The sequence below is a fragment of the Amborella trichopoda genome, chromosome 2 (assembly GCF_054954075.1).
Source record: "Amborella trichopoda isolate Santa Cruz 75 chromosome 2, AtrichopodaSantaCruz75HAP2 v2.0, whole genome shotgun sequence".
NCBI classification, from domain to species: domain Eukaryota; kingdom Viridiplantae; phylum Streptophyta; class Magnoliopsida; order Amborellales; family Amborellaceae; genus Amborella; species Amborella trichopoda.
Window position 1 is genome coordinate 28731 of NC_142337.1, and position 26386 is coordinate 55116.

At 36.5% G+C, this 26386-nt stretch overlaps 1 protein-coding gene across 13 annotated transcripts in view; it reads left to right on the forward strand.

The window, feature by feature from the left end:
- The first annotated feature begins 2102 nt into the window (after positions 1-2102).
- The window catches only part of LOC110006665 (uncharacterized), an 82176-nt gene continuing 57892 nt past the window's right edge, over positions 2103-26386 (forward strand). For 6 of the 13 annotated variants that reach the window (XM_088856284.1, XM_088856364.1, XM_088856296.1 and 3 more), the window contains exon 1: positions 17704-17947. The gene's annotated coding sequence lies outside the window, so the exon portion shown is untranslated. Of the gene's footprint in view, positions 2160-2314; positions 2461-2582; positions 2644-3325; positions 3404-3475; positions 3745-4067; positions 4148-4276; positions 4337-5932; positions 6213-13473; positions 13550-16661; positions 17948-20010; positions 20099-20213; positions 20304-26386 lie in introns of those variants that run through there. The other 7 variants (XM_088856352.1, XM_088856339.1, XM_088856374.1 and 4 more) reach the window with 5 other exon arrangements.

Sequence of the window (26386 nt, forward strand, 5' to 3'; positions counted from 1 at the left end):
TCAAATTAAAGTGCTATTCCATCCAGAAAATGCAACCAGATCAAAAGCACGCACTAAATCACCCTCTATCTTTCAATTATAATACGAGTATGAAATAAACATCTCGCTAAGGAATTGAACTTACCAAAGGAGAATTTTCACCAATATAACCTGAAGATGATTAAAAGAATAATCAGAGGTTGCTCATCAGCCACTAACAAATCACAGAAGTTAAATGACCGTATGCTTGAACATTTCACCTGTCAGAAAAACCAAAATCTAATGCAACAGAGATCCATATGAGTACACTCCTTTTTGGGTGGGCTCTCATTGTTGAGCTCGTCATCTTCGCTTGAAGTACCCTTCACCATTTTCTTGATTGCAAAAGAGGAAGAAGAAAAGATTAATGGATTTCTGATCAATGACGAATGAAGCCCTATGGTCCAAACTGGAGGAAGAAATTTGACAAGATGCATGTTGGCTGGCTCTGTGATCAAGAAATGCAGAGAGAGATAGATCGGTTTCTGATCAAGATACAGAGAGAGAGAGAGGAGTAGATCAGTATATTGTTAATGGGGACGTCTACTTAGAGAGAGAGTAACCTCTGAGTGAGAGAGAGAAAGGAGTTGCAGCCAGGCCTTTTGTATTTCGCTTGAGCATGTCAAAACAAAGGGAATGAATAGAGAGAAAGAGAGAGCCGTTGCCTCAGTGGGAGAGAGTTGTTGCCTTAGAGAGAGAAAGAGCCGTTGCCGAGAGAGAGCCGTTGCGTGAGAGAGAGAGAGTGCCGTTGCCTTAGAGAGAGTTGCCTTAGAGAGAGAGAGAGCCGTTGACATATAGAGAGAGCCGTTGCCATATAGAGACCCGTTGATATATAGAGAAAGAGAGCCGTTGCCTTACTTCGGTGGTGTTCTTCAAGTCCCAAAGGGAAAATTGCATAAAACCCTAAAAAATAGATGGCATTTTACCCACGTTAATTTTTTTAGCATATTTCTCTTAAAAATTAAATTTTAAAATAAATTTTTTTTTTTTCACAATTTTTATTTTAATAATTTATTCATAATTTTATCGATTTTCTCATTTTTGAAATTTTAAGCCAACTATTTATTGAACTCAGCTCGGTTTTTTTCGCGCTAAAATGTCTTGGCTTGGCTCAGCTAATGTCGGCTCGACTTGGCTAACATCGGCTCGACTGGCTAATATCGGCTCGTTGCGGCTAACATCGGCTCAGCTCGGCTCAGGTCAATGAAACTCAACGTTAGATTTAGCTATTATGCAAATATCATAGCTGCTAAGTCTCCATTCAAAACATGATTTTTTAAATAAATATCTATTTTTTTTAAATTTGTTAAGAATTTTTTTGATGCCCTCATTTCTATTAGACAAGCATTAAAATAATTAGTTTATGTATTTCCTTTATAGGTGGATGGAGGCCAGAATCTATGCTGTGATTATCCATGTGGCTAATAATTTCGAAAATATGTATATATTTTTTTCAAAACAGCTTTTCCTAGATATATTTGACACTCAAGTTATCCTTGATTCCGTTGTAAGTATCTATACTATCAAGACTCTTGTAGCTACTTTGTTAGTTGTTCAACTTCATATACCTCCTTATGAAGAGTATTTTCGTTCGCTACATTTTGATATACCACAACATTTGTGTTGTTTTCTTGACTTTCGAATTATTTTTATTTGAAAATGATATTCTTCATGAGGAATGTATGCTAGAATCATGTCATGTTCATATTTTGCCTCTTTCTTTTCTGCAACCTTAAATAAAGTCCTTTTATGGTGTATCTGTAGTGTCCTATTCAGGACACTTTTTCGGCAATTTTCAAGGGAGTGAAAAGGCAAAAGGATTTAGGAATGAAGAATTATTTAGAGATGTGTTAGTTGGAGAGTAATACAGGCACTGATCCAGTGAAAGCATCCGCTAGAATAGGAAGGATAAACAAAATCACCTACACAACACTTTCTTTTCATGTGGTTTACGTCTTCTCTTTTTTTTGCCTTGTACTGTTAGGTGTGATATTTTATATTGTTAAGCATTATTAAATTAGTGGAGCTGCATTTTTTTTTTTTTAATTCTATTTTGTTAAAAATAATTGTGGATGTCAGGGTGAAGACTCTCGCTCTCTCTCTCATGATTTTGGCCTATGGGCATTTGGCCATTTGCTATGGTACTCATTTTGAAAGTCTTTTATATTGTGAAATACACATTTGCTAACTTGCAAAAAAAATATAATCTGTACATGGTATCTAAACTTTTCCATTTTCTCTTCATTAATGGACGTTCGTGTCCTAAAAAAATCTGATCTCATGTTGTAATGTGTAGATATGTGAAATGGGTTTCTTGGGCAATGTATCTGAAATGCATGATATAGTTTTTCAATTGGATTTCTTAGCTTGAATGCTCCTATTCCACCTGGTGCTAGCTTTGGTTATCATCTTAGAGGTTGGGGTAAGCCTCCTGTCGATGAAGTAAGCTTCCTATGATTCTTGCATTCATACTGTCATAGTGTTTATAATATTTTGTATGGATTCTTCTTATGTGCGATTGCTTATTCTTTTGTGACCCCTTCTGTGAAATTTTTATTCTGTAGTTCGGACGCCCACTCTAGTGACGTTTTTGGTGTCCAACAACAAGAACAACCTAATTATAAGGTAGGGAGATGTGCATTTGAGAAAGCTTTCTATGTAACCCCATCCACATATATAATATATGTGACCCTTAATCTCAGCTGTCAGATCTGAGTAGATGCTTTGAGCCACAATGTCACAAGTTGGCTCTTAACCTTCAGATCTTGATCGGACGGCTCATAGTTATATATTATTTCGAAAAAAAATTTGGGGCATACATAGATCTGATAGGGGCACACGTGATAAAAATAATAATAAAATATTTTCGATGATGAAAAGTTACCATAATATTTTTGGTGACGGAATATTTGATTTTTATTTTATATAGGTTCGCCCTAGTTTATGATGGGATGCTCAAAATTTCATCCAAAAATCTTTTGTATAAAAAAATGAAAAATAAAACAGCTTTTGGCGTGACATTGTGGCCTAAACAATCGTAGGCATTAATTTTGAATCAAACAGCTAAGAAATGGGGTCACGTTCTTCTATGTTGTTTGGGTCACAGAGAAAGCTTTCCCTATCCATTTTCACTTAATTTATTGAATTAATAGAATAAATCCTTTGTGTTATTATAATAAACTTCATGCACGGGCAATTAAATCTTCCTTTGTTAGAAAATGACTTTCCAGGTTACTATGACTTTTTTAGTTTTCTTAATGATGGTGATATCATTGTTGTCTCATTATGCATTTTCTTTTGATTTCAGGAGAAACTTGTTGATAGGAGTAAGTATTGGGATGACTTGGAGGAAGGGGAGGAATAGGTGGAAGAAGGGGAATTGGAGGTTGGTATTCAATCAGTTGTCTGCCTCTCTCTCTCTCTCTCTCTGCTGTATTAATAAATTGAGTTTTTTAAGTTTCCCGTAGTACGCCAATTGGTGTGAAGGCACCTAACGTCATTGATCTTCGAAAGCAATAAAGGAAAGAGCTAGGGAAGCCTCTTGACCAAATGAGTACATTGAAAGATTTTGGTCACAATCTTCTAGTGAGCTACATTATTAGTCACCTTTTGATTGCCATTTTATTCTCATGGAGTCCAATACTCTATTTCTCTTGTTCCAAATAACGTACTCGAAAAGAAGGAACAAAGGATTGCACCAGGAACCTTACCTGGAACAACGCACATGTATGTCTACACCTAACTAGCTGCTTATCTGACCATCATTTTCATGAATTTTAAGACTTCTTTTGTGCATTTTCTTATTTCTCATTGTGTGAGTTTTTTTTTTTTTTCCTTTTTGAGAGAGGGTTTAACGCAGTGAGACTCTAGATTAACATTTAAGAACTTTTTTCTTTGGACTGGTATGTGCTTGGGGCAATGGATAAAACTGGTGCTAAAAGGGTAAACACATTTATTCTTCTGTATGTTAGTGTTACTCCACAAGCACTTAATGATTTGTTGGCTAGATTTATACATGAAATTATTTCGACCTCTTTTCAATTACCCAGGTTGAGCTACTAAGTGGATGTCACTCTTTGGTCGGAAGAATTAGAGGCTTTGGATGATGTTACTTTGGCAGCAAAGTAAGGTATTTTTCTTTTTTTATAATAGGAGCCCAGATTCTTGATGTGTTGTTTGATGTATGCATGCAAAGTTTTATGCGTTTTATGGGAGTGAGTTATTCATTATTGGGTGACGTGCTTCATGTATGAGGAAGCAAGGGAAGAGGAGAAGCTATGAAATCAATGCAAAGGACTGCAGTGACATTGTGGCAGAGGTTTGTTCTGACTGCATTAGAGTAGGTTGGAATTTTTGTTCGTGTTGTTCTATGGGTTTTCACTTTTTTTAAAAAAAAAATTGAACTCTATGCAAGCTAAGAAAAAGAGGAATCGCAAGATGTAGGATAACGGAAGGGAAGGCAAATAAGAAGGTTTTCGAGTTTTAGGCACAAAGCTATACATCAAATTTGCATGTTCCCCCTCCCCCATTGGATATATTCTGTTTGGGGATTATACTATGAACTCTGAAATTTGGAATATCTGACACATTGAAAGTTCTTATTGATATGTAAAATGTGAAGTTCTTTGGTTGATCTTGGGCCCATCTTGGTTCGAGTGATGTTTAAAGGGAATTTGATTAGTGAATCCATTATGAGATCGTCAATGAATCTTAACTATGCCCGAAGTTGGTGGAAAGTTAAAAGTGGTTTTATTTTCTTTAGAAGTTATTTTCACCGTCTAAAGGAGCTTTAGAAGTTATTTTCACCGTCTAAAGGAGCTTTAGAAGTTATTTTCACCGTCTAAAGGAGCATTATTATCAGCATAAAGGAGCATTATTATCAGCATTAGATATATCCATTGTTGTCATGAAATAATGGGTAGCAAGCCAAGGAATAATAAAATATCGGCAGATCAAAATATCGGTAAGAAATCGATTTTATTTCAAGAGGTCGGAGTAAAAAAATCAGTTTAAAAATATGGATCACCAAAAAAAAAACGGTAAGTTATAGGGTCATGAATATTTTGGATTTGGTTAAAATAAAATAGTAAAAAAACTAGATACGCAAATATCATAGTTGCCAAGTCTCCGTTCAAAACATGATTTTTTAAATAAATATCTGATTTTTTTAAATCCGTTAAGAATCCTGCATTTTTTAAAAGATCTTCAAAAAATTGCTTTTTTAATAGTATTGATATAAATTCATATTTTATCTTTTCAAAAAAATACGTATTCCTCATAACTTTATTTATTTAATATTATTGAAAATTGGTTTAAAGAAAAGTAAAGTTACAATAGGAGTAAATTTAAAATCTTGATTTAACAAAAATACCATTAAAAGTTTTACCAATGAGTTCCCTATAAAAATGTACAAATAAATGCAATATATTCCCAAAAAAAAGTGACTAACACATTTATATATCTCAAAATAGTAGGTAGAACTAATATTTTTCCTTTTGTACATGTTTAAATAAATTTTTTATTTTTCACAATTTTTATTTTAATAATTTATCGATAATTTTATTGATTTTTTCATTTTTGAGATTTTATGCCAGCTATTTATTGAACTTGGCCCAGCTTTTTTTGTCTCGGCTTGGCTCAGATTATCTCGGCTTGGCTCAGCTAACGTCAGCTCGACTTGGCTAATATCGGCTCAACTCGGCTAAAATCGGCTCGGCTCGGTTCAAGTCTATGAAAATTTAAAGTTGGATTTGGATATTTTAGCTGAATTGAGCTGAGCCGAGCCGATATAAACAGAGCCGAGCTGATATAAGCCGAGCCGATATAAGCTGAGCCGAGCTGAAGTAAGCCGAGCCCAGCTGACTCTTTGAGTGATTTCTATAATGGTAAAAGTTAGCTTTCTAATCATTATTCTCGTAGATAGAAATCTCTCTTTCTCTCTCAGTGTTCTAACCCCTCTGCTTATGCATCGAATTCCATCATTTTGTTTTGTTCCCTCACTATATTAATTATTGAAAGTGAAAATTTTAGTCTCTAATTCTCTATCTCTATTTAGTTTTTCTCTCTAAGATTTGTTTTCTGGTTTCTGGATTTTTCAAACATTTGTTCCAAGAATCTTTGGGTCGAAAGGGAGATATTGGAGAAAAACCATTTTATTCGTTGCCTCAGGATGTCGTCACACGTTAACTTACCCCGTAAGCAAAATGGTTCAATCACCTTTGTTTCTCTTATTTTTCTCTCATCTTTGTATTAATTTACTTTGAATTTGCTCTGCATTTCCTCTGAATTCAACCCTTCCTCCTGCAACCCCTCTTGATATGCCCTCCCCTAGCCTCATTATTTCACCTCAGCGTTTTCCTCCTAATTCATCTCCTGCTCTTCTCTTTCCCCAAATAACCAACATCATACGACTCTGTTTGTAGACATGAATTTTGTTTTGGTCATTTATGACCTGCTTGTTAGATTTATTCATAAACTGATGAGCAATTGGTAAGATGCATAATAGCTTTATTTTAGTTGGAACTCTTATTTCCTCTTCCCAATCTATCTTGATAAATATTGAACTTGTCATTCGGCCCATTCGATCATTGGATCTAGAGGCATTTTGTTTTAGACATGTCGTGGTGTGTGGCTATACCACTATATCCGATTAATGTGTTGCTTTCGACATACCAGTAGACAATCTGATGAGCCTCACCAAGCATGTGTCATTTTTTGGTGTCAAACATGGAGGCATTTTCGTGTGTTCACATCTTGAAATTTCAGACATGGACACCTATGGTTTGACATGTTTGGCCCCATAAGTTTTGACATAGGTCTAGAAGTTGAACAACCATATTCATGTATGGGATGCATGTATTTGCTTTTTTATGTTAATTTTTCTCATTTACTTTTGACAATTTTTACTATTTATATTTCTTTTTATAGCTTTTGAATTTGTCTTCCATCTTATATCTCATCCGTGTGATTCATCACATAGGAATATTTGTTGAGGCGTGTTTCAACATTCAACCAACTGCATATTTGAATTGGGTCCCTCACTTCACTAATAAGAATTAACATGTCACTTCATGTGAATTGTTGTTTTGCGTAAACGTAATCTCAGTTTAAGATGAATCTTTTCTTGAGTCACCTTCCAAATCATTGTTAGCACTTAGCAGCGTTTGTACTTGCATCAAATAAAACTCACATGACATGAAAATTCTGCTAGCTCCCCAAAACAAAGGAACACAGTAATTAGGTCCAAATTGTTCCAGCATTCATGCAGGTTGAACTGGACAAGATATTGTCTCATTTTTGTCTAAGATGCCCTTTTGTAGGGATTATAGTTTCTTCAAATTTAGTTATCTTGTGCATTATTTGTGAAATTCATTTATGTTTGGAGCTCTTGAACTTGTACCTGTATTGAGGTCTGCTCTTCAAACTAGTAAACTTTTTGGTAGAGGTGCAACTATGCAGTGGAAGACCCTAACTGCCTCACTATTCTTCAAGCTACTATCAAACCATTCCTGTTTTATGTTCTATGATGTGACTCAATGTTCCTAATAGGCAATCTCAATACGGATTGTGACATACATGACCATATTGATTTCAAATTAATTAAATCCTGCTAATGCAAATTCCAGAATATTGTCTTATAGCATGTTAATCATATTTCTATGTCGAACTCTAATTTACATGGGGAACATTATGTCTTCAGATTTAGGAAATGGGATGAAGGGGCTGTGTTCAAGTGTAAAGAGGAGGGTCGGTAGTTATAGTTGAGTTGACTGCTTGGTTGCTTGAGAACTTTCAAGTCCGGTTAAGGAGTGAGGTACTGCTTGCTTGGATCACCATGATTTGACGTTCATTCGGGGAGGTTTGAAATAGGTGGACGGATGATTTGTGGGAATGGAAAGATGCTTTTTTCTTTTTGGTGGTGGAAACGGAAGGGACAATGAGGTTGCAAGGGTGGTGAACCAAAAGGCTAGGTTGTGGATGGTAAGGTTGGGGAATGCTGCAGGTTGAGTGGAAGGAAAGGCTAGGTTGTGGTTGGAGAGATTTTGATAATTTTTATTATTTATATTTCTTTTTAGCTTTTGAATTTGTCTTCCATCTTATGTCTCATCCGTGTGATTCATCACATAGGAATATTTGTTGAGGTGTGTTTCAACATTCAACCACATGCATATGGGAATTGGGTCCCTCACTTCACTAATAAGATTGAACATGTCACTTCATGTGAATTGTTGTTTTACGTAAACTTAATCTCAGTTTAAGATGAATCTTCTCTTGAGTCACCTTCCAAATCATTCTTAGCACTTACAGCCTTTGTACTTGCATCAAATAATACTCACATGACATGACAATTCTGCTAGCTCCCAAAACAAAGGAGCACAGTAATTAGGTCCGAATTGTTCCAGCATTCATGCAGGTTGAACTGGACAACATATTGTGTCTCATTTTTGTCTAAGATGCCCTTTTGTAGGGATTGTAGTTTCTTCAAATTTAGTTATCTCGTGTATTATTTGTAAAATTCATTTCTGTTTGGAGCTCAATTTTACCGAACTTGTACTTGAATTGAGGTTTGCTCTTCAAACTAGCAAACGTTTTGGGAGAGGTGCAACTATGCAGTGGAAGACCCTAAACAGCCTCACTATTCTTTAAGCTACTATCAAACCATTCCAGTTTTATGTTTTATGATGTGACTCAATGTTTCTAACGGGCAATCTCAATACGGATTGTGACATACATGACCAGATTGATTTCAAGTTAATTAAACCCTGGTAATGCAAATTCCATAATATTGTCTTATAGGTTATAGCATGTTAATCATATTTCTATCTCGAACTCTAATTTACGGGGGGAACATAATGTCTTCTGGATTTAGTAAATGGGATGAAAGGGATGTGGTCTAGTGTAAAGAGGGTAGGTAGTGATAGTTGAATTGACTGCATGGTTGCTTGAGAATTTTCGAGCCTGGTCATGGAGTGACGTACTGCTTGCTTGGATCACCATGATTTGAAATTCATTCTGGGAGGTCTAAAATAGGTGGACGGACGATCTGTGGGAATGGAAAGATGCTTTTTTCTTTTTAGTGGTGGAAGTTGTTGGAAGAGGAAGGGACACTGAGGCTTCAAGTGTAGTGAACCAAAAGGCTAGGTTGTGGATGGTAAGGTTGGGGGACGCTGCAGGTTTGGTGGGAGGAAAGGCTAGGTTGTGGTTGGGGAGATTTTACAATTTTTATTATTATATTTCTTTTTATAGGTTTTGAATTTGTCTTCCATCTCATGTCTCATCTGTGTGATTCATCAAATAGGAATATCTGTTGAGGTGTGGTTCAACATTCAACCAAATGCATATGGGAATGGGGTCCCTCACTTCACTAATAAAAATTAACATGTCACTTCATGTGAATTGTTGTTTTACGTATACTTAATCTCAGTTTAAGATGAATCTTCTCTTGAATCACCTTCCAAATCATTGTTAGCACTTAGCAGCCTTTGTACTTGCATCAAATAAAACTCACATGACATGAAAATTCTGTTAGCTCCCCAAAACAAAGGAACACAGTAATTAGGTCCAAATTGTTCCAGCATTCATGCAGGTTGAACTGGACAAGATATCGTCTCTTTTTTGTCTAAGATACCCTTTTGAAGGGATTGTAGTTTCTTCAAATTTAGTTCTCGTTCATTATTTGTGAAATTCATTTTTGTTTGGAGCTCTATTTTACCGAACTTGTACCTGAATTGAGGTCCGCTCTTCAAAGTAGCAAATGTTTTGGGAGAGGTGCAACTATGCAGCGGAAGACCCTAAACAGCCTCACTATTCTTCAAGCTACTATCAAATCATTCCAGTTTTATGTTCTATGATGTGACTAAATGTTTCTATTGGGCAATCTCAATATGGTTTGTGACATACATGCCTAGATTGATTGCAAGTTAATTAAACCCTGGTAATGCAAATTCTAAAATATTGTCTTATAGCATGTTAATCATATTTCTTTCTCGAACTCTAATTTATGAGGGGAACAAAATATCTTTTGATTTAGGAAATTGGACGAAGGGGTTGTGGTCAAGAGTAAAGAGGAGGGTAGGTAGTGATAGTGGAGTTGACTGCATGGTTGCTTGAGAACTTTCAAGCCTGGTCATGGAGTGAGGTACTGCTTGCTTGGATCACCATTAGCAGTTAGTCCAACCAGAGGCCCAGGAAATAACGTTGTGGGAGTCCCCTGCTATGGTGAGAGCTTGGCCCCAAGAGTTGTCAAATAGTTTGAGGCCTGCAAGAAATGATCTAGCTTCTGCTGATTGGAAATCGGAGTGACCTATGGACTTCGAGAAAGAGGTCAGAGTGGACCCTTTGTGGTCTCTAAAATGACCTATACTTGATAGCCCTGGGTTGCCTATGGAACAACCATCAAAGTTGAGCTTTACGCAGTCCAACTCTGGAGGAAGCCACAAGGAGGCTCGTGAGTTACTCGCGTGGTGGTAAGAAAAGGAGATTGTACCAGTACGAGACTATGTTATTTTTGCCAAAGAGCCCTCAATACCAAAAGTGCTGCATGGATCTTTTAATTGTCTCCTTATTTGTTTCATGTGATATCCAAAAAACATACAAGTCTAGTGCTTCTCTTTGCAGCTCCAAAAATTCAGCTTGATCATTTCATTATTTTCACCGTGGTTGGTGGTGAATCGAATCTCTATTGAGGCTTGGGTCTCAAAACTTGAAGATCTACGACTGTTTTTGGGTCAAGGGTTTAACTAGTTCTTCATGACCTTTGGTCTTTGATTTTTCATTCGTTCCTTTTTTTTTTTTGGGACAAGGGTTTGACTAGTTCTTCATGAGGTCTTGATCCAGCTTGGATTTTTTTCACCATTTCGATTCTTCCAAAGACTCCATACTGTCACTAAGAAAATGCAGCACAACTGTTTTGGCCCTCGCTTGTTCTATCACAGTCATCTCCATCCATGCGATGTAATGGAAATGCGTGTATGAGTTGTAACTCAAAAAAAAAAAAAAAAATAGATTGACATTTTTTTATAATATTGTGCAGCTCTACATGCTAACAACAACATGAGACTCCCACCTCTTCTTCCTCTACGATATTGCATTTGTTTACCAAGACTAAACCCCTATGTTGGACATGATCCATCCATATGGTCCTTGCTTACTAGGGTCAAGAAATTTGGATACAAACATACTTAAAACATGAGAAACATGCTTCTTCCTCCAGATTAAACAAATCATGGATGCCTCTCAATAATGTGTACCTCATTGATTAGTTATTGGAACTTAGCTGGGTCACCAGCCCAAGCCCTTATGGAGCAGTGGTACTTTGATACACCCCTCTTGAAAGGTGGATAATGTGACTGGGCGAGTCACTACCATTTAATTTTTTTTTATTTTTTCTTATTGTATTGCCACCCGAATCACTCACAAGTGTCTTTATACAATATGAACCAAATAAAATTGCCAAGAACTCTCACTTGCTTGCCATTAAAATTAAAATACATTCCAAATACAGATCTGGAAATAAAGATGTAATAAAATCAAAAGAATATAAACTAAGAGAATACCTTATACCTTACCTCAAGTTATCCCAACGACTTAGGACACCCCACACCGCGTCTCATCCACAACGACACACAGGATCTAAGTCGAAAAACTTGTTTCACAAATTTGGGAAGCCTAGGCAAAAACCAGGAGAGAGCATAACATAATATATGCTTGACCAAGGCTCAACATCTGAACATAAGGCCAAGACCTAGGGCTAGGCTATGTGGCTTGGGCGTGCCACCCCTTGGCTTAGTTTTCTTTCCTAAACCCTAAAGTTTGGAGAGGGAATAAGAGAGAGATATTTAGAGAGTGGCGTGTTACTCCTTCAGGCACAGAGAGAGAGAGATCAAGTGTAGAGAATGAGCCCCACCCATAGCCAGTTTATATAGAATAAAGGCTAGGGTTCCTGTCTTGTCATTTTTGTGAAACTTAATCTCGACCTTTAATCTTGGAGATGTGTGGGGTGAAGGGATCTCATCCGTTATCCTTTAGATCAGCCATTATGATTAAAAAGATGAGATAAAACTATTATCCCTCAGTTTCCATAACTCCATTCCCATCAAATATTTTATAGAGAAGGTGATAAAGTAATCACAGTTAATTTCTTTATATCTTCTTATTTTGAAATCAATCACAATTAATTTCTTACACCTCCCTATTTTGAAATCAATCAAAATTGCTGCACAAAAGGTTTCCTAAAATATCAAGTTAACATATGGCATAATTGCCATCTTTCATTTTAGGAAAGTTTGGAGGAGGTGGGGCGCACCACACATAGGGTGGCCATGTGGGCCCTATAGGCCCCAAATACTTAAACGTTATTTTAAATAATAAAATAATTTTATAAAATCTCAAATATTTTATTTTTCTCTCTGATTAAAATAAATCCAGAAAATTGATTTTTTCTTAGTTAAAAATCATTTCTCAATAAAATAAAATACTTAGAGAGGTCTAAAAATTTATTTTAATTATCTAAAAAATAATTAACATATTTAAACATATCTAAGAAGATTTGATGTGAAAGATCGATCAAGTTAGGATTACGACAAATATATTGAGGACTCATCCTCTCTAGAGTCCGTATCTCACTGCACTTTCTCAAACTGACCCAATAGTTGCCATGATCCACAACCTCTCACAAGGGTTCATGATTGGACTATCAAATGCAGCCAATAAAGTGAAGAAGATACGATTCTAGACCATAGATTACAGGTTCGTCCTTGAGGACAAGTCCATATCCCATTTCAACAATATGCTCCATGGGTCCTTCCAACACAGTCCGGTGTTGTAGGGAATCATCTCTTCTACACATGTACATGTTACACACCCTTAACTAAAAGGGCCACTTCCCGGAAGGCTATCTAGTGTACATGTCGTGTGATGGTAATGATGAGGATTTAGGCCCTTGTGCTCTCAAGCCATCAATCACGCACAAGGGTAATGATGGGAGTGATTTTGATTTTATGGTGTTAGCATTTTAGACACTTGGTAAAATAAAAAGCTGTATTACTAGAAAAGCTCATCCACCCTCATTTTTCTTACATACTCGTTTGCTTTTTTTTAGAGAGAGAAACTCTTTACTGCGATTCTCTTATTGCACTCTTGCTCTTCGAATTAGTATTAGGCTTTCTTCCACACTAATCTATATATATGAGGGTTTAACTTGAAATGTACATTCAGTTGTTTTCTCCATTTTTCACTTTCATATCTCAACTTTTGTTTTGTTTTGTCCTTTTATTTTTCTTATTTTTGGTTTTTTTTTTTTTTTTAATATGGTTATCTTTGTAGTCCATTTTCTCATATTTCAAGTTGTTTCTCATATTTTATTTTTCTTCCTCTTTTTTCCCTTGAGGGATTTATTTAGGCTGGATTTGTGTTTCTGCTTGACTGGTTTTAAGGTGTTCTTGCTTCCTTGCGCAGATAAGTAGTCAAGATCCCTTGTCTAGTACTCGGCAACACCGGAAAGATAACTCTTCTACATAAGTTGAAGAATAAGGTAATATTCTTGCTATGGGTTTTATTTATTTGATGTTTTTGTCTTTTTGCATTATTTATTGATTTGTGCATTCTTTTGCATGGTTTATTTCAAATCTTGTTTTTGATGTACAAAGAAAATAATTATTTGTATTGGTCATTCATTTGTGAGTCAGTTATCCAGAGCTTTCTTATAATAAGCACTTGAAAGAGACAAACTGCTTGTTCCTACTACGCAATGTGCCTGCCAAACCTGTCCATCTGTGCCCATCTTCCGGGATTCCTCCAATTCTTCCCTGCTGCACCATAATGCTTGGAATACGTACTAAAAACATTCAAAATGAGAAGATGATAATATCTAGTCACTCCAAACATAGAAAATTGAAACAAAAGAATGTTAGCAAGAGAAATAATGTTGCTTATTAGCAGTCACAATGTCAGGTTACTAAAGGCTAGCAAGTCTATAGCATAGGAAGATGGATCGATTTTGGCATTACTAAAGAGCATTGCATTTGGCCTAAAGCCTAGTGAAATTTTTTTTCATGGTACAATCACAACAAAGTACAACCATTATCTTTTGGAGTCCGCATAGCGTGGCTGAACATGAGCCATGTGTACGCAATCTGATGGGCTTCCCACAAATTGTATATTAAATTCACAAACCACTTTGACAAACTTCAGTTCTAAGCTAGGTCAAGTAGTTTTATAGCTATGTGCATTCTATTTCATTTTAGGTGCACATTAAGAAATAACCAACATCATATGACGCTGTTTGTAGACATGAATTTTGTTTTGGTCATTTATGACCTGCTTGTTAGATTTATTCATAAACTGATGAGCAATTGGTATGATGCATAATAGCTTTTATTTTAGTTGGAATTCTTATTTCCTCTTCCCAAATCTATCTTCATAAATATTGAATTTCTCATTCGGCCTATTCGATCATTGGATCTGGAGGCGTTTTATTTTGATTTGTTTTATGCATGATGAAATTATGCATCTCATGAGTTTGGCAGTATTTAATTTGCTCATAGAACATGTGAGTAGCTGAATGGATTAGATGAATCAAAGATGCAGTTTTTACTCATGTCGTGGTGTGTGGCTCTACCACTGTATCCGATTAATGTGTTGTTGCTTCTGACATACCAGTAGACAATCTGATGTGCCTCACCAAGCATGTGTCATTTTTTGGTGTCAAACATGGAGGCATTTCCTGTTCTCATCTTGAAATTTCAGACATGGACACCTATGGTTTGACATGTGTGCCCCCATAAGTTTGGACTTGTGTCTAGAAGTTGAACAACCATATTCATATATGGGATGCATGTATTTGCTTTTTTATGCTAATTTTTCTTATTTACTTTTGACAATTTTTATTATTTATATTTCTTTTTATAGCTTTTGAATTTGTCTTCCATCTCACATCTCATCTGTGTGATTCATCACATAGGAATACTTGTTGCGGCATGTTTCAACATTCAACCAAATGCATATTTGAATTGGGTCCCTCACTTCACTAATAAGAATTAACATGTGACTTCATATTTGAATTGGGTCCAAATCATTGTTAGCACTTAGCAGCCTTTGTACTTGCATCAAATAAAACTCACATGACATGAAAATTCTGCTAGCTCCCCAAAACAGAGGAACAAAGTAATTAGGTTCGAATTTTTCCAGCATTCATGCAAGTTGAACTGGACAAGATATTGTGTCTCATTTTTGTCTAAGATGCCCTTTGTAGGGATTGTACTTTCTTCAAATTTAGTCATCTCGTGCATTATTTGTGAAATTCATTTATGTTTGGATCTCAATTTTACTGAACTTGTACCTGAATTGAGGTCTGCTCTTCAAATTAGCAAACTTTTTGGGAGAGGTGCAACTATGCAGTGGAAGACCCTAACAGCCTCACTATTCTTCAAGCTACTATCAAACCATTCAAGTTTTATGTCCTACGATGTGACTTTATGTTTCTAATGGGCAGTCTCAATACGGATTGTGACATACATGACCAGATTGATTTCAAGTTAATTAAACCCTGGTAATGCAAATTCCATAATATTGTCTTATATGTTATAGCATGTTAATCATATTTCTATCTGAAACTCTAATTTACGTGGGGAACAGAATGTCTTCTGATTTAGGAAATAGGACAAAGGGGCTGTGGTCAAGTGTAAAGAGGCGGGTAGGTAGTGATAGTGGAGTTGACTGCATGGTTGCTTGAGAACTTTCAAGCATGGTCATGGAGTGAGGTATATCTTGCTTGCATCACCATGATTTGATATTCATTCGAGGAGGTCTGAAATAGGTGGACGGACGATCTGTGGGAATGGAAAGATGCTTTTTTCTTTTTGGTGGTGGAAGTTGTTGGAAGAGGAAGGGACAGTGAGGTTGCATGGGTAGTGAACCAAAAGGCTAGGTTGTGGATGGTATGGTTAGGGAATGCTGTAGGTTGAGTGGGAGGAAAGGCTAGATTGTGGTTGGGGAGATTTTGACAATGTATGTTACTTATATTTTTTTTTATAGCTTTTGAATTTGTCTTCCATCGTATGTCTCAACCGTGTAATTCATCACATAGGAATATTTGTTGAGGCGTGTTTCAACATTCAACCAAATGCATATGGGAATTGGGTCCTTCACTTTACTAATAAGAATTAACATGTCACTTCATGTGAATTGTTGTTTTACGTAAACTTAATCTCAGTTTAAGATGAATCTTCTCTTGAGTCACCTTCCAAATCATTATTAGCACTTAGCAGCCTTTGTACACTTCATGTGAATTGTTGTTTTACGTAAACTTAATCTCAGTTTAAGATGAATCTTCTCTTGAGTCACCTTCCAAATCATTATTAGCACTTAGCAGCCTTTGTACTTGCATCAAATAAAACTCATATGGCATGAAAATTTTGCTAGCTCCCCAAAACAAAGGAACACAGTAATTAGGTCCAAATTGTTCTAGCATTCATGCAGGTTGAATTGGACAAGATATTGTCTCATTTTTGTCTAAGATGCCCTTTTGCAAGGATTGTAGTTTCTTCAAATTTAGTTAACTCGTGCATTATTTGTGAAATTTATTTATGTTTGGAGCTCAATTTTATCGAACTTGTACCTGAATTGAGGTCTGCTCTTCAAACTAGCAAACCTTTTGGGAGAGGTTCAACAATGCAGTGGAAGACCCTAAACATCACTATTCTTCAAGCTACTATCAAACCATTCCAATTGTACGTTCTATGATGTGACTCAATGTTTCTAATGGGCAATCTCAATACGGATTGTGACATAGCTGACAAGATTGATTTCAAGTTAATTAAGCCCTGGTAATGCAAATTCCAGAATATTGTCTTATAGCATGTTAATCATATTTCTATCTCGAACTCTAATTTACGTGGTGAACAAAATGTCTTCTGATTTAGGAAATGGGGCGAAGGGTATATGGTCAAGAGTAAAGAGGAGGGTAGGTAGTGATAGTGGAGTTGACTGCGTGGTTGCTTGAGAACTTTCAAACCTGGTCATGGTGTGTGGTACTGCTTGCTTGGATCACCATGATTTGACATTTATTCGAGGAGGTTTGAAATAGGTAGACAGAGATCTGTGGGAAGGGAAAGATGCTTTTTTCTTTTTGGTGGTGGAAGTTATTGGAAGAGGAAGGGACAACGAGGCTGCATGGGTAGTGAACCATATGGCTAGGTTGTGGATGGTAAGGTTGGGGAATGCTGCAGCTTGGGTGGGAGGAAAAGCTAGGTTGTGGTTAGGGAGGTTTTGACGATTTTTATTATTTATATTTCTCTTTATAGCTTTTGAATTTATCTTCCATCTTATGTCTCATCCGTGTGATTCATCACATAGGAATATTTGTTGAGGCGTGTTAACCAAATGCATATTTAAATTGGGTCCCTCACGTTTTACATAAACTTAATCACAGTTTAAGATGAATCTTCTCTTGAGTCACCTTCCAAATCATTGTTAGCACTTAGCAGGCTGTTCTTGCATCAAATAAAACTCACATGACATGAAAATTCTGCTAGCTCCCCAAAACAAAGGAACACAGTAATTAGGTCCAATTGTTCCAGCATTCATGCAGGCTGAACTGGACAAGATATTGTGTCATTTTTGTCTAAGATGCCCTTTTGTAGGGATTGTAGTTTCTTCAAATTTAGTTATCTTGTGCATTATTTGTGAAATTCATTTATGTTTGGAGCTCTTGAACTTGTACCTGTATTGAGGTCTGCTCTTCAAACTAGTAAACTTTTTGGTAGAGGTGCAACTATGCAGTGGAAGACCCTAACGGCCTCACTATTCTTCAAGCCACTGTCAAACCATTCCAGTTTTATGTTCTATGATGTGACTCAATGTTTCTTATGGGCAATCTCAATAAGGATTGTGACATACATGACCAGATTGATTTCAAGTTAATTAAACCCTGGTAATGCAAATTCCAGAATATTGTTAAAGATATTAATCATATTTCTATCTCGAGTTCTAATTTACGTGGGGAACATAATGTCTTCTGATTTAGGAAATGGGATGAAGGGGCTGTGGAAAGTGTAAAGAGGAGGGTAGATAGTGATTGTGGAGTTGACTGCATGGGTTCTTGAGAACTTTCAAGCTTGGTCATGGAGTGAGGTACTACTTGCTTGGATCACCATGATTTGACATTCATTCGGGGAGATCTGAAATAGGTGGACGGACGATCTGTGGGAATGGAAAGATGCTTTTTTCTTTTTGGTGGTGGAAGTTGTTGGAAGAGGAAGGGACAGTGAGGCTTCAATGGTAGTGAACCAAAAGGCTAGGTAGTGGATGGTAAGGTTGGGGAATGCTGCAGGTAGGATCTAATTCTATTTAAAAATAAATTTATTATGGCGCCCACATTTCTACATGTGCAGGCTTGACTGCATGCTAACTGCATCTCGTTTTATATATTTAAATATTTTTGTATTTTTATATTTATTTTAATTTTTATCTACTCCTCTTTTCGCTTTATGGCTTGGCTCTGCTCGTGAGCTTGGCTATGAAGAAAGAGGCAATAAACAGTCTATTTGAGAGAGAGAAAATTAGGGGGAAAGAGATGCCTTATAACAGTTCAGATTACGAAGCAAATAATTGGGATATGGAAGCCCTAAACTTATACAAATTTGAAGTTTTAGATTGTTGAGAATGAAATGGTTTGCAAAATGTGTGGATCTATAGAGGGTGAGAATGAAAGTCAGGATGAGAGATTAGTGTGGATAGTTGGCAAAAGGGGGCGAAGAGTCCAGAAAATTGAAAGAGAAGGGAGATGGAGAGATTTCAGGAAATGGGGCAAGAGTCCCGAAAATTGAAAGAGAAGGGAGAAAATTGAAAGAGAAGGGAGATGGAGAGATTTGGGGAGTGGGGAAGAAGAGATGAAAGAAAGAGGAGAGCGATAGATGATCAGAAAAGAGAGGAATACTCGGCTCATTCATTCAATTGCTCTCTCTCCCATTGAAGGGAGGCTTGGGGGCGAAGGAAGTTAGAACGGGTACTCTCTCCTCTCTCTCTCCAAAAATTTCAATGGGTACTGTAAATGGGACAAGATTTGTTAGTGTTTCCCTCTTTCTAAATTAACATTTCTCTCTAGACTAAATTGTGTAGCATTATTTATACTCTCCTTGGAAAGAAACATGATTGATTGGCTACTATATGCTATGGGTCTTTATGTTGTTTCTCAGCTTTCGAACCTGTACTTAGCTATGTTACTCCTCCTTCCTCTCTCTACTTCTTTTTCTCTCTCTTCTCTTTACAGTAATGTGACAAAATTTTAAGATAGAGGTGGACAGTAATGTGACAAAATTTTAAGATAGAGGTGGACAGTCAAACATGCACAGAAAAATGCATATTCAGAATAATAACTCATATATATGGAAAACTGGTAATGGCTATTCATATTTCTAAAAATATGAATATTCAGATTCTATTATGTCAAACAGAGCCTTAAAGTTTTAAACAAAAAGAAAAGAATCTCGTTTCCCTTTTTTCTGCACTATTTTTATTTAAATGAGAGAGAACAGATAGAGAAGCTCACTGTGATGGAAATGCTATAGGATATGTTATAGGGAATGTGAACTCCATGGAAATGATAAGCAGGTAAGAATGTCTGACATAACCCTCCAATATTTTTTTTTGGGTAAGTCAGTGGGGGAGACATAACCCCTCCAAATCTATTTTCGGACATGCACTTTCTGAGATATTATTACCAATCGCTTTGCATAGGTATATATCTGATATTAACGCTGCGATTTGGAGGTATTTGGATTGAGTTGAGGCATGAGGGAGGTTAATGGTAATCATAATCTCGGAGATTCTCATAAAAGTAACTGTGATTTTCATTTCACGTAAAGTACAAAAGAGAGAAGGAGAGAGAGAGAAAGAGAGAATTTTTGAGGAATTTTTTTTGTTAAAAATGGGAGAAATGTGATTGGTGAGTGTTTCTATTGGTTGATTTTTTAATTGGTTCAAAATGGATTTCAGGAGGGGTTTAAGTGTGAAGTAGTGGAGGGAGAGAAGCCTTGTCCAATGACGCGTCTGTGAACTGAACATTCCAACTGCGAGTGATGTGGTAATTTCTGATTTGTGTTTCATTATATTTGTTGTGAGAGAAAATGTTTTTCCTTTGTTTTTTCTGTTATTTATCAATATCGAGTATTAAGCGTGAGGTGGTAATGTATGTGCAGGGAGCAACGCTGAATTGCTTCTACGAGATCGACAACATTACGCTGCCTCGTAATTCCCCCATTCACCTCATGACCATTTGTGTTGTGCGGGTTGGAAACAAACAAAAATTCTTAAATATTCTCAATGACCCCTTGAGTTTTACTGATGCCAGTCATATTAGATAGTTTCTCAGATATTTGGAATTCCAACAAATTTCTGAAGGTGTTTCTTTTTCCTCTAACCCTACCTCACTTTCACCAAATCTAGTTAAGCCTACAAGTATCAGTTATAAGATAAGATATTCATACCATACTTATAAGAATTAACTTGAATTACAACTGAGAAAGAAAGAACATGCAATGCACATATCGATTCTCTTATGTACACATAGCAAGGTTAGATGCATCCTAATCTCAGTGGTGTGTTTGGAATTGGATTCTTTGTAAGAATTTATTTTTATATTATAAATATACAAAGTTTATTTAATTTATAATATCTTTTATCAAATTATGTGAATGCTTGGATGACATCCTATTATGTGTCTCATTAGTGGACTAATGACAAGTTTAGCTTATTACATAAGATTAACAGTTTGGTGATAACTTGTTAATCCTAATTAGTTGCACTTAAGGGAATTAAGGCAGGAGTTACACTTGGATCTCAACTCCTATAGACATGAATGTGAGAGTTACAAAATAAATGTGTTCTTTATTAAAGGAGGTTGACCCCTCTAGAAAAGATAGAGAAAAGTATAGAAAAATAGAGATGGAAGGTGAATGAGATTCACCAAAGATGACTTTCAAGGTTACCTGTCACCGCATGGCTTAGTCTATAGGATTTTGTATGGAACCTCAAGTCCCTCGTGTGATTTAAAGACAGATCCGAGTATTTTTTTTTTTCAATTTTATTTATTTATTATTATTTTTATTGGGACTAACATTGTTGTCGTAGATGGAAGCGTTGCTCGGCCTTAGCTGTAGCGGTTCGGCTTGAGCTGCATCTGGTTCAGTCGTTCTTCTAGGGACTCCTCACCTTGGGCCTTTCTTTGCTCCTTGCCTCCATTGTCCACCATGTCTCCTCTAGCGAGCAGCAGCTCTCACCTGATGGCCCTCGCTCTTGGACCATCATAAGGGTGTCCTAGATCTATATGCTTCTATTCACATAGCTTGTTTATTTCATCGAAATTGTAGGGACATTAAACTGCACTCTATGTTAATGATTATTTAAGGAAAATAGAGAAACTACATAAAAATAAGTAATTTATGCTCACCATGCTCCATAATCTCGTGGGGTATACAAATCCATCTGCTCGTTTTTGGAATCCCAAATCCTCAGTTTGCACTATTGAGTGTACGACGCAACATAGTTTCTCGAAGGTAGCCCACATTTATGTCTAGCTAGCCTTCCTAAACAAAAATTGTGACACTTTTTCCATTCAGAGATCTGTTGCTGCTTCTCTTGTTCCCACTACACAATGTGCATGCCAAACCTGTCCCCACCTATGCCTATCTTTCGGGATTCCTTCAATTCCTACCTATTGCACCATTATACATGGAATACGTACTAAAAAGAATTCAAAATGCGAAGTAGTCACTCCAAACATAGAAAATTGAAACAAAACAATGAGCATTAGCAAGAGAAATAATGTTGCTCATTAGCAGCCGCAATGTCAGAATACTAAAGGCTAGCAGGTCTATTGCATAGTAGGATGGATCGATTTTGGCATTACTAAAGAGCATTGCATTTGGCCTAAAGCCTATTGAAAAAAAATTTCATTTTTTTTTGTTTTTATGATAATGTTAACCAAATTTTTTTCATGGTTCAATCACAAAAAAGTACAACCATTTTCTTTTGGAGTCCGCATAGCGTGGCTGAACATGGGCCATGTATACCCAATCTGATGGGCGTCCCACAATTGTATATAAATTCACAAACCACTTTGACAAACTTCAGTTGCGATCTAGGCCAAGTAGTTTTATATAGCCAATCTTGGTCCGTACCCAAGTCATAAAAAAATTGATTTCTCACTTCAATCATATCTAGCCAGGGGTCATGAAATTGTAGTAAAGAATTGAGGATATTGTTAATTGATGGAGCTTATTATAGTGTCTTTATTGTTTTGTGGCAACTCTAAATTAGTGAGTTTTGTTATCATGGAATGAAACAACATGTTGAAGCCCTTGATAACGATCCACTTCTTGTATTTCCGGAGGGATTTTGTGAATAATGTGTACATTGGTATGTTTAAGATGGTATGTAACTATGTGCATTTGATTTCATTTTAGGTGTACATTAAGAAATAATCAACATCATATGACTCTATTTGTAGACATGAATTTGTTTTGGTCATTTATGACCTGCTTGTTAGATTTAATCATAAATTGATGAGCAATTGGTAAGATGCATAATAGCTTTTATTTTAGTTGGAATTTTTATTTCCTCTTCCCAATTCTATTTGATAACTATTGAATTTTTCATTTGGCCCATGGGATCATTGGATCTGGAGTCATTTCATTTTGATTTGTCATATGCATGATGATATTGTGCACCTCATGAGTTTGGCAGTATTTAATCTGCTCATAGAACATGGGAGTAGCTGAATGGATTAGATGAATCAAAGATGCAGTTTTTAGACATGTTTTGGTGTGTGGCTCTACCACTATATCCGATTAATCTGTTGACGCTTTTGACCCGATTAATCTGTTGCTGCTTCTGACACACCAGTAGACAATCTGGTGAGGCTCACCAAGTATGTCATTTTTTGGTGACAAACATGGAGGCATTTACCTATTCACATCTCGAAATCTTTTTTATGTTAGTTTTTCTTATTTTCTGTTACTTTAATTATGTATAGATACTTTGGTAAAAGAATAATATTTATAATTTTAAAATTCATGTTTTATTCTTTTAAGATGTTTAAGATATTAAAAACTTTTTGTGGTAATAGTGTACTAAACTGGAGAGTAATTTTTTGTATGTACCACCAATGATTGAGAGGAAGATAGATTTCTAACCCCTCTCGAGTGGGATCATGAGTTCCCTGGCACCAACTCTCTGGTGCTTCCCAAGCCCGCCTCAAATCATAGACCTATCCTGCTAGATACCCAGTCCCTTCCTCGAGGGCCTAAGCTTTTTCGCTTTGAGCTGTCTTGGCTCTAATAGCCCGGCTTCCCCTCTCCTACCTGTAACCATTGGGAGTCCTTCTCCTCCCTTGTGAATGGGTGGGCCAATTTTATCTTGTAGAAAAAGCGTCAAATGCTCGAAGTTTTCCTGGAATCATGGAGCTCACAGCTCCCTGGAAACTTATGATACCAAGAAGACTCCCTTTTGAGGTCTATTCAACACTGCGACTTCATTGAAGAACTTAGACATCTCTCCCCTTCTGAGCTGGATTCTCGATCCATCCACAAACATGATTACCAATGCCTCCTAAAGAAAGAAGAAATTTATTGGGCTCAGCGGGCCAAAGTCAAATGGCTCAAGCTTGGCAACCAAAATACAATTTACTTCCACAAGATAGCCAACTGTTGAAGAAGGGAGAACTCTATTACCCACTTCAAGTTGGGGGACTGGATTGTTGACTATCCCAATCTCATTGAGGCAGCTGTTGTCGAATATTTTTCCAAGCTTTTCTCTTCCCCTTCTGGTCCTAGGCAAGTAATGGCGGCCCTCTCCTTCTGTATTATTTCTCCCTTATTTGCAGCCTCTTTGGAAAGCCCTTTTTAAGAGGACAAAGTACTCCAGGCCATTAAAGATCTCAATGGAGACTGGGTCCCCAACCCTGACAGCTTCCCCATAGCCCTCTTCGAAGTCTTTTGAGATACCCTTAGGACTGATATCATGGCTTTCTTTTCTGAATTTCACTCTGGGGCCACTATCCATAAGGCGATGAATGTCACTTTCATTGCCAAGATCCGCAAGAAAGAGGGAGCAAAAGAGCTTAAAGACTTCAGACCCATTAGTCTGATTAATGCTTCCTACAAAATTCTCTTGAGGGCCTGGCTTCCCGCCTTACACGTGTCCTTGGTCAGGTGATCTTATCATCCCAAGGGACCTTTGTGAAGGAACACCAGATTCTCAATGGGGCTCTAATAGCACACGAATGCATACATTCCCGCTGTAGTGCAAAAATCCCAGGCTTGGTAATAAAAAATCTTATGATCATGTGGACTGGGAAATTCTTGATGAGACTTTGTCCAAAATGCCATGTAGTGGAGATGGATCCAAGGGTGTATTTCAAAACCCTAATTTTCGGACCTTATTAATGGCACATCTAGAGGTTACTTTCATGCTTCGAGAGGGCTCTGCCAAGGGGACCCCCTTTCACCTTTACTATTTACCATAGTGGCTGAGGTGTTCAGTGCCTCACGATCTATATCAATTTTATTATATATTATATAATATTTCTCATAGTATTATATAATTTAAGTAATATCATATAATGAAAAGATATATATTAATATATTATTACTTATTAAATAATATATAATTATTATTTATAAACTAATATATAATAAATAATAATATTATTTATAAAATAATATATAATAAGTAACAATACTATTTATAAAATAATATATAAATTCCTTCTTCTCCTAAGGGGAAAGAGCACTCGTCTTTCAATGAAGTACCGTATTTGATGATAAGAAACAGATATACCGTTTTATTCAATTACCGGTGGTTAGGATAAAGGGAGTAGCATTGAGAGCAAGAATGGTTTTGGCTTTAATAATTTTTTTTTTTTTCAGATGAATTGTTTTGTGCGGGCCAGAGGTATAAAGCATCAATCTATCTTAAAGAGGGCGGCAAATAGGTGGTTTATTTAAAAACAATTGAAACTAACGATCTAAATGTTTTTTTAATAGAATTATTATTTTTAATTTTTAAAATTTATTTATTTTTTCATATTCATGATCCCCATGTTTTCAAAAATAAATTTATTGGAGCGTCCGCAATTCTACATTTGCAGGCTTAACTGCATGCTAACCGCATCTATTTTTATATATTTAAATATTTTTTATATTTTTATATTTATTTTAATTTTTATCTAGTCCTCTATTGCCTTTTTGGCTCATCTTGGCTAACTCCGGCTCGGCTATGGCTATGAAGAAAGAGGGAATAAACAGTCTAGTTGAGAGAGAAAATAAAAGGGAAAGAGATGACACATAAGCAAGGAATAGGGATATGGAAACCCTAATTAACTTTTAAAAATTTGAAGATTGTCTATTTCTGATTTTTTGACAACAATTTGTAGCCGAAATGAAAAAAAAAGATCGTTTCATTTGGGAATAAAAAATGAACTCCAAATTTGTCTGATGTTCTAAAATTTCACTGAAATTCCACAATATCGCTATTCAAAATTTCAACGAATTTCGTTAATTTCAAAATTCCACAAATTTTCTTGTGGAAACGTAAATTTATGTTTATGGTTTTTTTTTTTTCGTATTTTGACTATTTTATTTTTTCTCACCATCTTGGCTCGGCTTATATAGGCTTGGCTCGGCTTGGCTTGGCTTACTTCGGCTCAGCTCGGCTCTGCTTGGCTTGGACAATATCGGCTCGGCTCAGATAGACTTGCTAAGCTTTTATAGGCTAATTTCGGCTAAAAGCAGTGAAAATTTAATTCAACCAAGCCGACATGAGCTGAGCTAAGCCCATAAAAGCTGAGCCGCGGCGATATAAACTTAGCTTAGCCGAGCCGTTTTAAGCCGACCTGAGCCAAGTGTAGCTGAGTCGAGCCGAGTGTAGCTGAGCCAAGCCGAGTGTAGTCGAGCCGAACTGTACTGTATGAGCCAAAAGAATAAAAATAGGCAAATTTCACATGTCCGACCTCTTTTCTGATCATCTACTGCTCTCCTCTTTCTTTACTCTCTTCTTCCCCACTCACAATCTCTCTCCATCTCCCAAAATCTCTCCATCTTCCTTCTTTTTCAATTTTTTGGACTCTTCCCCCTCTTATACTATGGCAAAGTCCAACTACCCAGACTAACTTTCATTCTCACCCTCTATAGATCCACACATTTTGCAAACCATCTTTCTCTCTCTTACCGCAAACCATTTGTTTCTCAACAATCACCGCTCATGGAGGACTGAAGACCCTTTTTGCTGAAAGGCTGCTATATAGGGCATTAAAACTTACTTCGCAAGCTGCTCTAGTGAGAGAAAAGAGGAGCTCTTATTTGGTTATGATGTG